This window comes from Hyperolius riggenbachi, chromosome 1 (genome assembly GCF_040937935.1).
Source record: "Hyperolius riggenbachi isolate aHypRig1 chromosome 1, aHypRig1.pri, whole genome shotgun sequence".
Lineage (NCBI taxonomy): Eukaryota > Metazoa > Chordata > Amphibia > Anura > Hyperoliidae > Hyperolius > Hyperolius riggenbachi.
Genome location: NC_090646.1, coordinates 439,108,032 through 439,122,059, shown reverse-complemented (window position 1 = coordinate 439,122,059; position 14,028 = coordinate 439,108,032).

Genomic DNA, 14,028 nt, shown 5'->3' with positions numbered 1-14,028 from the left:
GCTGCATGATCTGGTCTTTCTTGTATTCAGGTATTGTCATTTTGCTGTATGTCACCCCTAAATATTGTATGTATCCCTATTTATTGTCCAGCGCTGCGTAATATGTTGGCGCTTTATAAATACAATAAATAATAAATAAATATTACTGCCACAAACATGAATACACTTTATTGGAATTCCACGTGATAGACCAATACAAAGTGGTGTACATGGGAGAAGTGGAATGAAAATCATACATGATTCCAAACATTTTTTACAAATAAACAACTGCAAAGTGGGGTGTGAATAATTATTCAGCCCCCTTTGGTCTGAGTGCAGTCAGTTTCCCATAGACATTGCCTGATGAGTGCTAATGACTAAATAGAGTGCGCCTGTGTGTAATCTAATGTCAGTACCAATACAGCTGCTCTGTGATGGCCTCAGAGGTTGTCTAAGAGAATATTGGGAGCAACAACACCATGAAGTTCAAAGAACACACCAGACAGGTCAGGGATAAAGTTATTGAGAAATTTAAAGCAGGCTTAGGCTACAAAAAGGTTTTCCAAAGCCTTGAACATCCCAAGGAGCACTGTTCAAGCGATCATTCAGAAATGGAAGGAGTATGGCACAACTGTAAACCAAGACAAGGCCGTCCACCTAAACTCACAGGCCGAACAAGGAGAGCGCTGATCAGAAATGCAGTCAAGAGGCCCATGGTGACTCTGGATGAGCTGCAGAGATCTATAGCTCAGGTGGGGGAATCTGTCCATAGGACAACTATTAGTCGTGCGCTGCACAAAGTTGGCCTTTATGGAAGTGGCAAGAAGAAAGCCATTGTCAACAGAAAAGCATAAGAAGTCCCTAAACATAAAGCCAGGGCAACAATGGAATGGTTTAAAACAAAACATATACATGTGTTAGAATTGCCCAGTCAAAGTCCAGATCTAAATCCAATCGAGAATCTGTGGCAAGATCTGAAAACTGCTGTTCACAAACGCTGTCCATCTAATCTGATTGAGCTGGAGCTGTTTAGCAAAGAAAAATGGGCAAGGATTTCAGTCTCTAGATGTGCAAAGCTGGTAGAGACATACCGTAAAAGACTTATCAGTATGCAGTATGCATTTGGAATGTAGGAGTAAACCAGAGTACCCAGAGGAAACTCACACAGACACAGGGAGAACATACAAACTTTGTGCAGATAGTGCCTGGGATTCGAATTGAGACCCAGCGCTGCAAGGCGCGAGTGGCTAACCTCTACACTATAGTGTTGCCCATGTTTTTTCCAATCCTATGTCAAAATATGTCCAATATCGGTCTTTTCCATTGGCTGCCGCTAAATGGTGCTGTTGCCGAATAAAATCTGGCACATCGTCAGCCGCTTTAGATTAAAGCATCGGACTATTGATCGCTATAAGCCCCTATCCTCCGTACCATGTAATTGAAATTACTTGGGCACATTTGGGCTAATTACGCTGCACCACCCTATGTAAATCTAAGTGTTGGACAAAGTCCAACAGTCTAATAACCTCCAGCACCATGTTGCATTGGCATGCATGCAAGGGGGTGGGGTTAACATGTACAAGCTGGCGTTGGCCCCACCCATCCCCAATGCCAGGTCACCTCCTCTCTCTACTGCAAGGAGGTAGAGAGACCTTCCAAATCCCTGCTAATGCACCAATCTCTGGATCAGCCACAGAAAAAGTAAGTGCTGGGGTGGTCAGAACATTGGTGATCCAGAAATTGGATTCTAAATAGTTTATGTGAGACACTGAAAAAATGATTTGAAGCTGTTTTAGTAAATATTAATTAAAATATTACCACAGTGTGATAGGAAACAAGGAAGGCAGCAGGGTTGGTATGACCTTATTAGAAGGCAAGCATAGAAACTTTACATCAGTTGAACATAAACATGCCAGCCCAACATATGTGGCTGGCAAAACAGGATGCACATAAAATGGGCCAGGGCTAGTGGAGTGTGTGTATGTGGGGGGGGGGGGGGGGTGACCTTAGTAATGTCAATGTAGGATGCCGATAGCTGAAGGCCTCCCTTGAGAGCTGTATGCCCTGCAGGATATGCAAAGCAGCTTTGTTTATGCACCCTGCTCCAGTTCAAGTGCAACCAGCAAAGCTTTTCCTGACTGACCTGAAATGTGTCAGAGTTCCTGCATTCTTCCTGTCGCTCTGTTACCTTGTTATTTCTGAGCCCCGAGGGATATTATTAAGATCATTATTATTATCCTTTTGAAAGTGCAGGCATATTACACAGCTCTGTACATTTACTAATAAGGGGTGAAGATGAAAAACGTAAGAGGAGTAATCACATAACCATGACTTCAAAGCAAAACTGGACCTCCCACTAACAGGATATATAACAGCTTGTATACAGTATTTGATTCTCTTGTTTATTTATGTACAAAGGGCATATTTTCAGGGCAATACGTTCCTTAGAATATCACATTTTTTAGGCCAAACAAGGCAGAATCTGGGCTTTGTGGAAAATGATCTGTGTGTAACAAACGTTGGAGAGGTAGCCGCGGTGAACAACGCTACCTCCGCAGCTGCCTCCAGCTCCCTGTTTAGCAATGTATCCGTGCCTCAGGCGTCTAGCACACCGAGGAAGGGTCTGTCAGCAGCACATAGGGTTGCATTGTCACGTGCGCGCGCACAGACAGGACCTTTATGCGGGGAGGAGGCGCGTCAGCTGACCGGCCAGTCGGCTGACGTCAGAGGAGACGCTCGCCGCTCCTCATTGGCTGATAGGAGGGGGCGTGCCGGAGGGGTCTCCTCTGCTTCATAAGCCTAGCTGAATCACTCGCAACGTGTCTGCTGTTGCGAATACTTGGTGTTAGCTCAGACCTTAGATAGTTACGGTGTGCTTTGATCCGGGAGGAAACCGGGGATTTCACACAAGATAGGAATTGCTTGATAGCCTTAAAGATTACTCATTACTGTGTTATTATCTGTGCATGACTCTGGCTCGTTCTGACTACTCTTCTGCTCAGTGATTCTGTACCTCTGCCCATCTGATCTTGCTGCCGACTCTGCCTGTTTATACCTTCCTGTCTCTGCCTTCCGATTTTGAACTGCATCTGTCTGTCTGTTGCCAACCCGATCAGTCTGACCACTCTACTCTCACCATAGGGCCCTTGACTCTGGTGAGGGGCGCTGTACTGTTAGTACCCACCAGCTCCTCTGGTGAGGTATAGCTAAACCTATCAGTACTACTGTTGCACCAATCACTATATTGCTATTTGTTGTCACATCAGCTTTCTGATATACCAGTATTATAGGTGATTCTGCAGATCACTATATAATCAGATATATATCTGCATTATAGGTGATACTGCAGATCACCTAATAATCAGACTTGTGTTCCTTGCTGACACAAATCGTGACACTGTGAAAATATATTTGGATGACAACTACCTATCTTAAAGAGACACTGAAGCGGAAAAAAAAATATGATATAGTGAATTGGTTGTGTACTAGGAATAATTACTAGAAGATTAGCAGCAAAGAAAATATTCTCATACTTTTATTTTCAGGTATATAGTGTTTTTCTAACATTGCATCATTCTATAATATGTGCAGATTACACAACACTCAGCATTCAAAATGAGTCTTTCAGAGCAGTCTGTGAAGTAATGACCTCTCCTCTAGCAGAGGAAAAGTAAATAGTCCAGGAACAGTTGAGATAATAAAAGTCAGATAACAGCCCTCTCCACGACTAACTTAGTCAGAGAGCTTAATGGCTTGTTTGCATAGAGATAACAACTGGAGTTTCTCAACTCTTCCTGTACTGGAAACAATTACACTGATGTATTTGATCTTAATGTTTTATTTCTTAGCTGTGCTACACATACAAATCATAATATCATCATTTTTTTCGCTTCAGTGCAGAGCTGGGACAAGGTCCTCCAGCACCCAAGGCTGAGACACCAAAGTGCGCCCCTACATCCCTGCCACCCCAGCCACACCAGCCATCACACACTGATTGCTATTAGACTAAGAAGCGCCACAGGGCCTACAACCTCCCCAACACCTTAATATCTAGTTATCTGGCTTGCAGTCACTGCCATGTATCCCCTTTAATTATTTCTTTCTGCTTCAAACACAATTAGAAATGAAAGCTGAATGAATTGTGCGCCCTCTCCTACACTGCGCCCTGAGGCTGGAGCCTCTCCAGCCTATGCCTCGGCCCGACCCTGCTTCAGTGTCTCTCTAAAGCAGCTATTGATGAGATAAGCCGATTGGTCAATCAATGGGCAGTAAAGTTTCCATGTGCAGGGAGCGCATGGCAATTTTACCATTACTAACACTGGGGGAGCACTGCTCGTTAACCCTTTAGCGCTGCGTTACCATTGCACATCAGGCCTGATGTTTCAACATTCTTTACACTGCTTGTAGCAACTCTGTGCTTTCCTGCCCCTTTTGACACTGACACTGGGCAATATTCACAAAAAAATCTGTGCAGTTGCCATGCAGACGGCAATTTAATCATTACTTATGCCAGCTACGTATTGTGCGTGGAGCAATTACCACAACCTGTGTTATGTAGGCAATACTAGCACTGCTAGGGTAATGCTAGTTACTCTAGAGATACTAACATAACCTAGGTAATGCAGGTTGCGCTAAACGCGCAAAGCACACTATGTAGTCATGTGAAAAACAGATCAATCCCATCAATGTGATTGAATTGGTCAGCAGGTTTTCTGCTGTTAGTGGGCACGACCGATTGTTTCTGATCTAATATACCACTGATTGGAAACAATCGATCATACAATGGATTGTATCTGTAATGGGCTGGGACCAAAGTTATGTCTGTGGAAAATGACTGTGGTTTTCCAAAGATAATATTTTGTGTATAATGCACATTTTAATAAATGTCACCAAACGGCAGCTAATTTCAGCTATATGAATCGCATGTGGCGTGAGATGACATGCTGCAGGGTACCTTGGTTTTTTCACGCACCATAAATCATATGGTAAGTGTGGGTAGTCTCTCTGACTTACATTTCCATGTGAATTTGGATGCTTAGAAATGCTCTCGATTTCAAACCTGTGTGACCAATGTGCTTAATAAGTTGAAATGTATGTACAGATAGATGGTGTGCTAATTAGGAGTTGTCTGCATGCTGTGTTTATTGTGGCATTTACATTTTATAATTAATGTTTACCAGAAGGTTTACTGGTACCTATGCCATTTGAGAAACATACGCTGGGTACTTGGGAACACTCGCAGTTCACCATTGGCATAACGTGTACTACCATAGCAACATGCGTACTGCCCTGCGCATTACCCTGGGTTGCACTAGTTACACTAACATTTTTCATGCTATCAAATGCATAAAAAAATGGTAGTCTGAACTCTGAACTAGGGCTATAAGTATGTCACATTTTCTACTCTCCCCCTTGGAGCTTATGCTTTCTTTCTCTTTCTGATGTAGTTCAACTGATGCCAACTGGTTGTCCGTACAGACAAATCAGATACAGGCTGCATGGATCTGATTGTCCCACACTGACAGCCATTGAGAACCAACATCAGATTACATCCTGTACTGAGAGAGCCAGTACCTCCTGTTTTTGTTTTCCTTTCATGGTGCCCTGAGGCTTTCCTATAATTAAGCCGCTGGGAAATTTGGACGCAGGGTGAAGCAGAAAAACCTCTCACCATGCTCCTGCACAAGTCCCATGGACCCACGGGGAAGACATAATTCAGCTGGCGGCCGTAATAGCTGGCGGCCGTAATAGCTGGCAGCCGAATTACGCAGTTTTTATAGTAAGTTGGGCTCCGTCTTTTGACGATGCCCAAATTATTGTCTGAGCGCAGCTTTAGCTGTAATTCCTATTACGACCTATGGCACCGTCGCCTGCGCTCAAATCTCCGGCGCTGCTTTTACTTGCTTCAGCCCTGAGCAGCTGCACAGCTCACTCGTCTAAAGGCGCTTAACGGTACAATCTCCCGTACGATCAATTGTATTCAATTAATGGTGCTCATTGACAATAAATGATCATTCTATTGATCGTTCTGTCCATCTGAATTTTCGGAACAATTCTTTCAGTCTGATCAGATTATTTATCATTTTCTCCTCCGATTGTGTGCTCAAACTATCGTTTCTGAATGATCGCAACAATCCGATCTTACAGTCACCCAGTCGGAAGATTGTACTGTTAATGGGTACTTTAAGGCCTCTTCTGGCTCTAGCCAAATCCATTTCTCTAAGCATTTCATAATGACGTGATTGTGTTATATATCTTGAACACTGTGACGCTCTATATGTTACATGGCTGTTTTTTCTAAGGAACTAGATGATACAAATTCACACTACTGCTTGTGCTGTTCTTAGCTTTGTGATGCTATTTATAGAACCAATATTCTGCTGAAATGAAAAGGGATTATTCTATTTATAACCAGATAATGTTAGTCTTTGTTTCTATGTGGAGTCCTTTTATGTTTGCGGGCTGGAAAATAAGGAGCTCTGTGACGCTGCATTCATCGGTTAAATTTACACACTGTTGCAGAAAACAAGTTTACAGACATCAATGGGAAGCCTTGAAAACGGTTTCCTAAAATGGGCCCCAAAGCTCTGTATGAAGTGGAACATGTTTCACCCGAGAAGTGTCCTATAAAAGGAAGTTCCTTACAAGGAACAAGCCTGTTTATAAACAAGCTTAAAAAGGGCAGATGTTTTTGTTTTGACCAGGAAGGCATTCAGACTTGTTTTAAAGGGAAATGTGCAGCTATTGTTTGTAATTACTCTTTAAAAGTGTACCCAAACCTCAGGTTAAAAAATACATACTTACCTAAGGAGAGGGAAGCCTTTGGATCCTATAGAGGCTTCCCACGCCATCTTCCAACATCTTCTTTGTCCAGATGAGCATATGCAAAGGCCAAGCAAGCTTTTGTGTGCCTTATCTGGAGAAGTGGCGTCTTCCTTGGTCTGCTTACCTGGAACTCAGCAGTGTGCAGTATCCGTTGGATTGTCTGCCTTGAGACATTTCCAGCAGCAGAGCCCAGATTCACCAGGATGGCCTTCGTGGTGATCCTTGGATTCTTTTTAACCTCTCTCACTATCCTCCTGGCCAGCACAGGTGTCACTTTTGGCTTCCGACCACGTCCTCTGAGATTTTCCATAGTGTGGAATCTTTTATTTTTTAATAATACTTTGCACTGTAGCCACTGGAACTTGAAAACATTTAGCAATGGCCTCGTAGCCCTTTCCTGACTTGTGAGCAGCCACAATGCGCAGCCGCGGGTCCTCACTAAGCTCCTTTGTCTTAGCCATGACTGTCCACAAACTAACTGCAGAGAGCTGCTGTTTTCACCTGTTGAGTTGATGAAAAAATCTGTTCCCAATTAATCAGGGTAGTTAGGATACTTTAGAACAGCTTGGACTATTTGGAATGGTATAGAACTTTGGATTTTCCCACAGACTGTGACAGTTTGTGAAGGGTATGAATAATTTTTGGACTGGACACTTTTTGCTCAAATGTAAATAAAAGCTGAGAAATGTTTTCTTTCCACAATAATGCCTCTTGTACATTGTCTTATCTTTTGGGAGACACCTATGTCATTTCCCATTAAAAAATACTTGCTGGTTGAATACAAGGTATGAATAATTATGGGCAGCACTGTATATCGCACACACACACACACACACACACACACACACACACACACACATACTGTTCATACACACACACTTTCATGAGGGAGCAGTGTTTCCCATCATTATTTTTGGATGCATGCCCTATAAGAACACTTGTGCTTATTCCATAGTAAAAGTAAGAATATCTCAAGACAGCACAAGCCTATCCCCATGCTATTATCTATACTTTCTTCTGGGCAGGAGGTGGTAATGAGCCCATTGTGTGTAACGTTAGGACAAGGGTGTTTTGTGAAGGGTTGAATGCTTTGCCACCACCCTTTTCAGAGTAGCCTCTGATGTTATGTGTACTTGTATTGCTCAAAGAGCTGCAGATGCAGTTTTGGTCATCAAACTGCATGACTGCCACATTTTATAAATTGTTAGTGGCCTGGCCACTGAGCAGTGCAATGGCTGTCATGGCAGTGAATGAACATGTGTATTTGTAAGGGGCGCTCAACTGAGATCTCAAAAACAAGACTCACCGATATCTCTGACCTTCTGTTGTTGCCAACTGGCATTTGTAGGCAGGGCCGGGCCGAGGCAGAGGCTGGAGAGGCTCCAGCCTCAGGGCGCAGTGTAGGAGGGGGCGCACAATTCATTCAGTTGTCATTCCCAATTGTGTTTGAAGCAGAAAGAAATAGGAAAAGGGGATACATGGCAGTGACTGAAAGTCAGATAACTAGAGATTAAGGTATTGGGGAGGTTGGTGGCCCTGGGGCGCCTCTTACTCTAATAGCAATCAGTGTGTGACGGCTGGGGCGGAGGGATGGAGGGGCGCACTTTGGTGTCTCAGCCTTGGGTGCTGAAGGACCTTGTCCCAGCTCTGTTTGTAGGCTGCCTATGTTATTCTGTTACTCACTCTGACACTTCTCTTCACATTACAGGTACAGCTTATTACAGGTACAGAGTCCCATTTGGAGGTTAAATATGTATTTTCGTTACTGTGTGCTGTGACAGGGGACTGGTCATCTGGGGAGCAATGTGATTTAGAAATTTAAGCATTGCTGTAGCAGAGCCGTATGTGGTTACTATGATCTAGTGCAGTGCTGTCCAACTAGCGGCCCGCGAGCCGCATCCGGCCCGCCAGGCCTCCTGCTGCGGCCCCCCTGCTCCATGCTGTATTGTAGCGCAACTTTTATTTATTTATTTTTTTTAATAAAAACCCTTTCCCCCGTGCTGCGCGGACTATATATTATATATTTACAGGCTTCCCCCTCTTTGTCCCCCGTGCTGCCGCCTCTAATACACCTCAGATCGGCGGCGGCGGCAGAAGGAGATTGGAACCAGTCACACCAGCGCATGACAGCCGCACTGGGGACTTTACGTGCTGGACGTGACCGATGATGTCACGTCCTCCATTCAAATTCACCGCGCGGCTGCCATGCGCCGGTGTGACTGGCTCCGAGTCCGATCTCCTGCCCGCCGCTGCTGATCTGAGGTGAGTTACAGGCGGCAGCACGGGGGACTACGAGGGAGGGGTACGTTCTGGGCAATCTGAGTTCACGGGTGGTTTCCCGTGAATTATTACACTGAGCAGCCCGTTCATTTTACTGACCGCCCGCTGCTTCTGCTGGTAACGTTGCGCTGTGTCTGGGGAGTGGTGACGTCACGCGGGCAGATCATTGCAGTGGAGGAAACACGTTGATAACGGCCGCGGAAAGATGTAAAAATGATACTTTTGTATTTGTAAGGAACGCTGAGCTCCTCTCTGGAAGCTGTACGCTCCCTATAGGGCAGGTCTGCTGACGAAATGGCCCACAAAAATTTTGTGACAAAATGAACTCAGATTGGCCGCAGTTGTGCCCACAAAATGCACTCAGATTGGCCGCAGATGAATTCAGATCTGCGGGCAATCTGAGTGCATTTTGTGGGCACAACTGCGGCCAATCTGAGTGCATTTTGTTGGCACAACTGCGGCCAATCTGAGTGCATTTGGTGGGCACATTTGCGGGCAATCTGAGTGCATTTTGTGGGCACATCTGCGGGCAAACTGAATGCATTTTGTGGGCACAACTGTGGCCAATCTGAGTGCATTTTGTGGGCACAACTGCGGCCAATCTGAGTGCATTTTGTGGGCACATCTGCGGCCAATCTGACAGCATTTTGTGGGCAAATCTGCAGCCAATCTGACTGCATTTTGTGGGCACATCTGCAGCCAATCTGAATGTATTTTGTGGGTAAATCTGCAGCCAATCTGAATGTATTTTGTGGGTAAATCTGCAGCCAATCTGAATGTATTTTGTGGGTAAATCTGCAGCCAATCTGAATGTATTTTGTGGGTAAATCTGCAGCCAATCTGAATGTATTTTGTGGGTAAATCTGCAGCCAATCTGAATGTATTTTGTGGGTAAATCTGCAGCCAATCTGGCTGCATTTTGTGGGCACATCTGCAGCCAATCTGAATGTATTTTGTGGGTAAATTTGCAGCCAATCTGAATGTTTTTTTGTGGCTATATCTGCAGCCAATCTGAATGTATTTTGTGGGTAAATCTGCAGCCAATCTGAATGTATTTTGTGGGTAAATCTGCAGCCAATCTGAATGTATTTTGTGGGTAAATCTGCAGCCAATCTTTGTGTATTTTGTGGGTAAATCTGCAGCCAATCTGAATGTATTTTGTGGGTAAATCTGCAGCCAATCTGAATGTATTTTGTGGGTAAATCTGCAGCCAATCTTTGTGTATTTTGTGGGTAAATCTGCAGCCAATCTGAATGTATTTTGTGGGTAAATCTGCAGCCAATCTGAATGTATTTTGTGGGTAAATCTGCAGCCAATCTGTGTATTTTGTGGGTCAATCTGCAGCCAATCTGTGTATTTTGTGGGTGAATCTGCAGCCAATCTTTGTGTATTTTGTGGGTAAATCTGCAGCCCATCTGTGTATTTTGTGGGTAAATCTGCAGCCAATCTGAATGTATTTTGTGGGTAAATCTGCAGCCAATCTGTGTATTTTGTGGGTAAATCTGCAGCCAATCTGTATATTTTGTGGGTAAATCTGCAGCCAATCTGTGTATTTTGTGGGTAAATCTGCAGCCAATCTGTGTATTTTGTGGGTAAATCTGCAGCCAATCTGATTGCAGTTTGTGGGCAGGGCAAATCTGCAGCCAATCTGTGTATTTTGTGGGTAAATCTGCAGCCAATCTGTGTATTTTGTGGGTAAATCTGCAGCCAATCTGAATGTATTTTGTGAGTAAATCTGCAGCCAATCTGAATATATTTTGTGGGTAAATCTGCAGCCAATGTGAATGTATTTTGTGGGTAAATCTGCAGCCAATCTGAATGTATTTTGTGGGTAAATCAGCAGCCAATCTGTGTATTTTGTGGTTAAATCTGCAGCCAATTTTTGTGTATTTTGTGGGTAAATCTGCAGCCAATCTTTGTGTATTTTGTGGGTAAATCTGCAACCAATCTGAATGTATTTTGTGGGTAAATCTGCAGCCAATCTGTGTATTTTGTGGGTAAATCTGCAGCCAATCTGATTGCAGTTTGTGGGCAAATCTGCGGCCAATCTGAGTGCATTTTGTGGAGAATCTGCTGCCAATCTGGTTGTACTTTGTGGGGAATCTGCTATCACTCCAATAGCATTTTGTGGGGAAATCTGCTGCTAGATTTTTAGATTTTTTTTTCCGGGGGGGGGGGGGGGGGTGTTTAGATTGTATCGGTCTGCCGGCCCTCCACCATGTGGTCTGAAAAAAAAACGGCCCTCCATGCCCGCGAAGTTGGACAGCACTGATCTAGTGAGAGGGCAGCTGTGTCTGCAGCCCTTCATATACAGTATAAATATCCCTTATGGTATACTTTAAATGACTTTTAATACCGTTATTCAATTAAAATGTAGAAAGATTTACAGAGTCTGGAAAATGAGATATCCTCAACAAGAAGATGTGTGATAGGCAGATGGTCAGATCTGAAAAACAGACATTATCAAGGACAAACATTTCCAAGGAAAACTCTCCAATACTGCAGTCTGTTCTTCTCAGAAATGGGGAGTAATTAACTTGATTATGTAACCTCAAATAGCTAGAAAAGAGCATCAGCTTGGAAGAGGTAAGTGGATTCTGCTGCATGCCCTATATTTGATTCGGAGCAGTAATACAGGAATTATAAGAACTACCGAAATAGTAACACATGAAAGGTCTAAATATGAGAATTCCACCATGTAACATGTTTATTTACATGTGTCATATGCACCTCATGTTTGCTATCCTCTACAATTTGCCTCCTGCCTTGTCTTTTCCACTGCATTTGCCATTCCTTTGTGCCTTTCTTGGCTAGATCTGGTGTTTTCTATCCCAGTGCTGTCCAACTTGGGGCCGAGGTCCTCACACATTTTGGAGGCAGCTTAACAGGAAAGGTTTGGTTCAAGTAGGACTAATTTTCCACTTCTTATTCCATCCTAAACACTGGCATGGATAAGCAGGCAGCACAGGGCAATTATAAAATGTAGAACATTGACATAGCGCACATTGTACAAGTAGCACAACCCTTGTTACCTCACCGCAACATTACCCTATGTAAATGCCGTAACATTAAAATTGCTGCCCACTGCAATTTTAACATTGCTTTATGAATATACCCCAATGTGTCCCAGTCACCTAATGTGCTGTGCTTTTATATGAATGCCAATATTTTGCACATCTATTAATTTAATGCAAATTGTACGCAGCTATACTGGCTACTGATCCACTCAAATGCACTTAATGGGAACCCGAGATGAGAGACATATGGAGGCTGCCATATTGATTTCCTTTTAAACACTACCATTTGCCTGGCTGTCTTGCTGATCCGCTGCCTCTAATACTTTAAGCCATAAACCCTGAACAAGCATGCAGATCAGGTGCTCTGACTGAAGCCTAACTGGATTAGTTGCATGCATGTTTCAGGTTTGTGATTCAGACACTACTGCAGCCAAAGAGATCAGCAGGAGGTCAGGCAACTGGTATTATTTAAAAGGAAATAAATATGTTTCTCACCTCGGGCTCCTTTTGATCCCGATACAGACTGCCCCAATTTTAAACTGTGTACATTTTTGCATTAAATGACAACAACTAATAACCAAGTGTTATAAAACTACAATGTACAAATAATATCTAAGTATTTAACCATTTCAGCCCGCAGGGATTTTTCACCTTATGCATCAGAGAAATTTTCGCCTCCCATTAATTCGCTAATAACTTTATCACTACTTATCACAATTTATTGATCTATATCTTGTTTTTTCCGCCACTAATTAGGCTTTCTTTGGGTAATACATTTTGCTAAGAATTATTTTTTTATAAATGCATCATAACAGGATTAATAAGAAAAAAATGGAAAAAAATCATTATTTCTCAGTTTTCGGCCATTATAGCTTTAAAATAATCCAAGCTACCATAATTAAAACCTATGTATTTTATTTGCCCGTTTGTCTCGGTTATGACACCACTTAAATGTTGTCCCTATCACAATGTATGGCACCAATATTTTATTTGGAAATAAAGGTGCATTTTTTCCGTTTTGCTTTCCATCACTATTTTCAAGCTTATAATTTAAAAAATGTTCATAGTATACCCCCTTCAAATGCATATTTGAAAAGTGCAGACCCTTTGGTAACTATTTATGTCTTTTTTTTTCTTTTTTTTTTATTGTAATTTTTTTTCCATTAAAAATTTTATTTGGGTAATATTTTGGTGTGGGGAATAAACAGTTAATTTTTAATGTTATTATATGTGTAAATTGTAATGTAAAAAATATGTAGATGTAGTTTTACTATTTGACCACAAGATGGCCACCTTGAGCTTTTTTTTTTCTCCTTGTGCTTCTCGCTAACCGGAAGCACAAGGATGACGCGGAAAATTTTACGTGCAGAAAGACTGAAGCCTCTTGTAAGAGCGCTTCGGTTTATCTGCTGGGGACATGGATCGGTGATCGGGAACCATGTTCCCATTCACTGATCCCAGGGCTACCGGGGGACAGCACGGGGGCATGGGGGCGCACCCACAATCGCGCGTGGGAGCGCGCTGAAGCGCGGCAGAGCAGCCGCTCGGATGTGAGCTTCACGTCCGGGCGGCAGAAATGGTTAATATCTTGTATTTATTTATTTATTGTATTTATAAAGCACCAGCATATTACGCAGCGCTGGACATTAATTTAGGTTACAGACAATATTTAGGGGTGACATACAGCAATATGACAATACAGGAATACAAGAAAAACCACATCACACAGCACAGTGTGAGTACAGGGTAATGCTGAGTCAGTCACTGGATGGGAGCATGGAGATTAGGCAAGTCGAGTTCACTCAGATCCATAGGATGGGTGTACGGTAATGGAGGTGCATGACCAGATGTGTGAACATTTTTCTACGAGCCAATTACCAGAGGTGAGTCTGTTTTATAAGAAATGTGAAAACACAGCCAGTGCTGA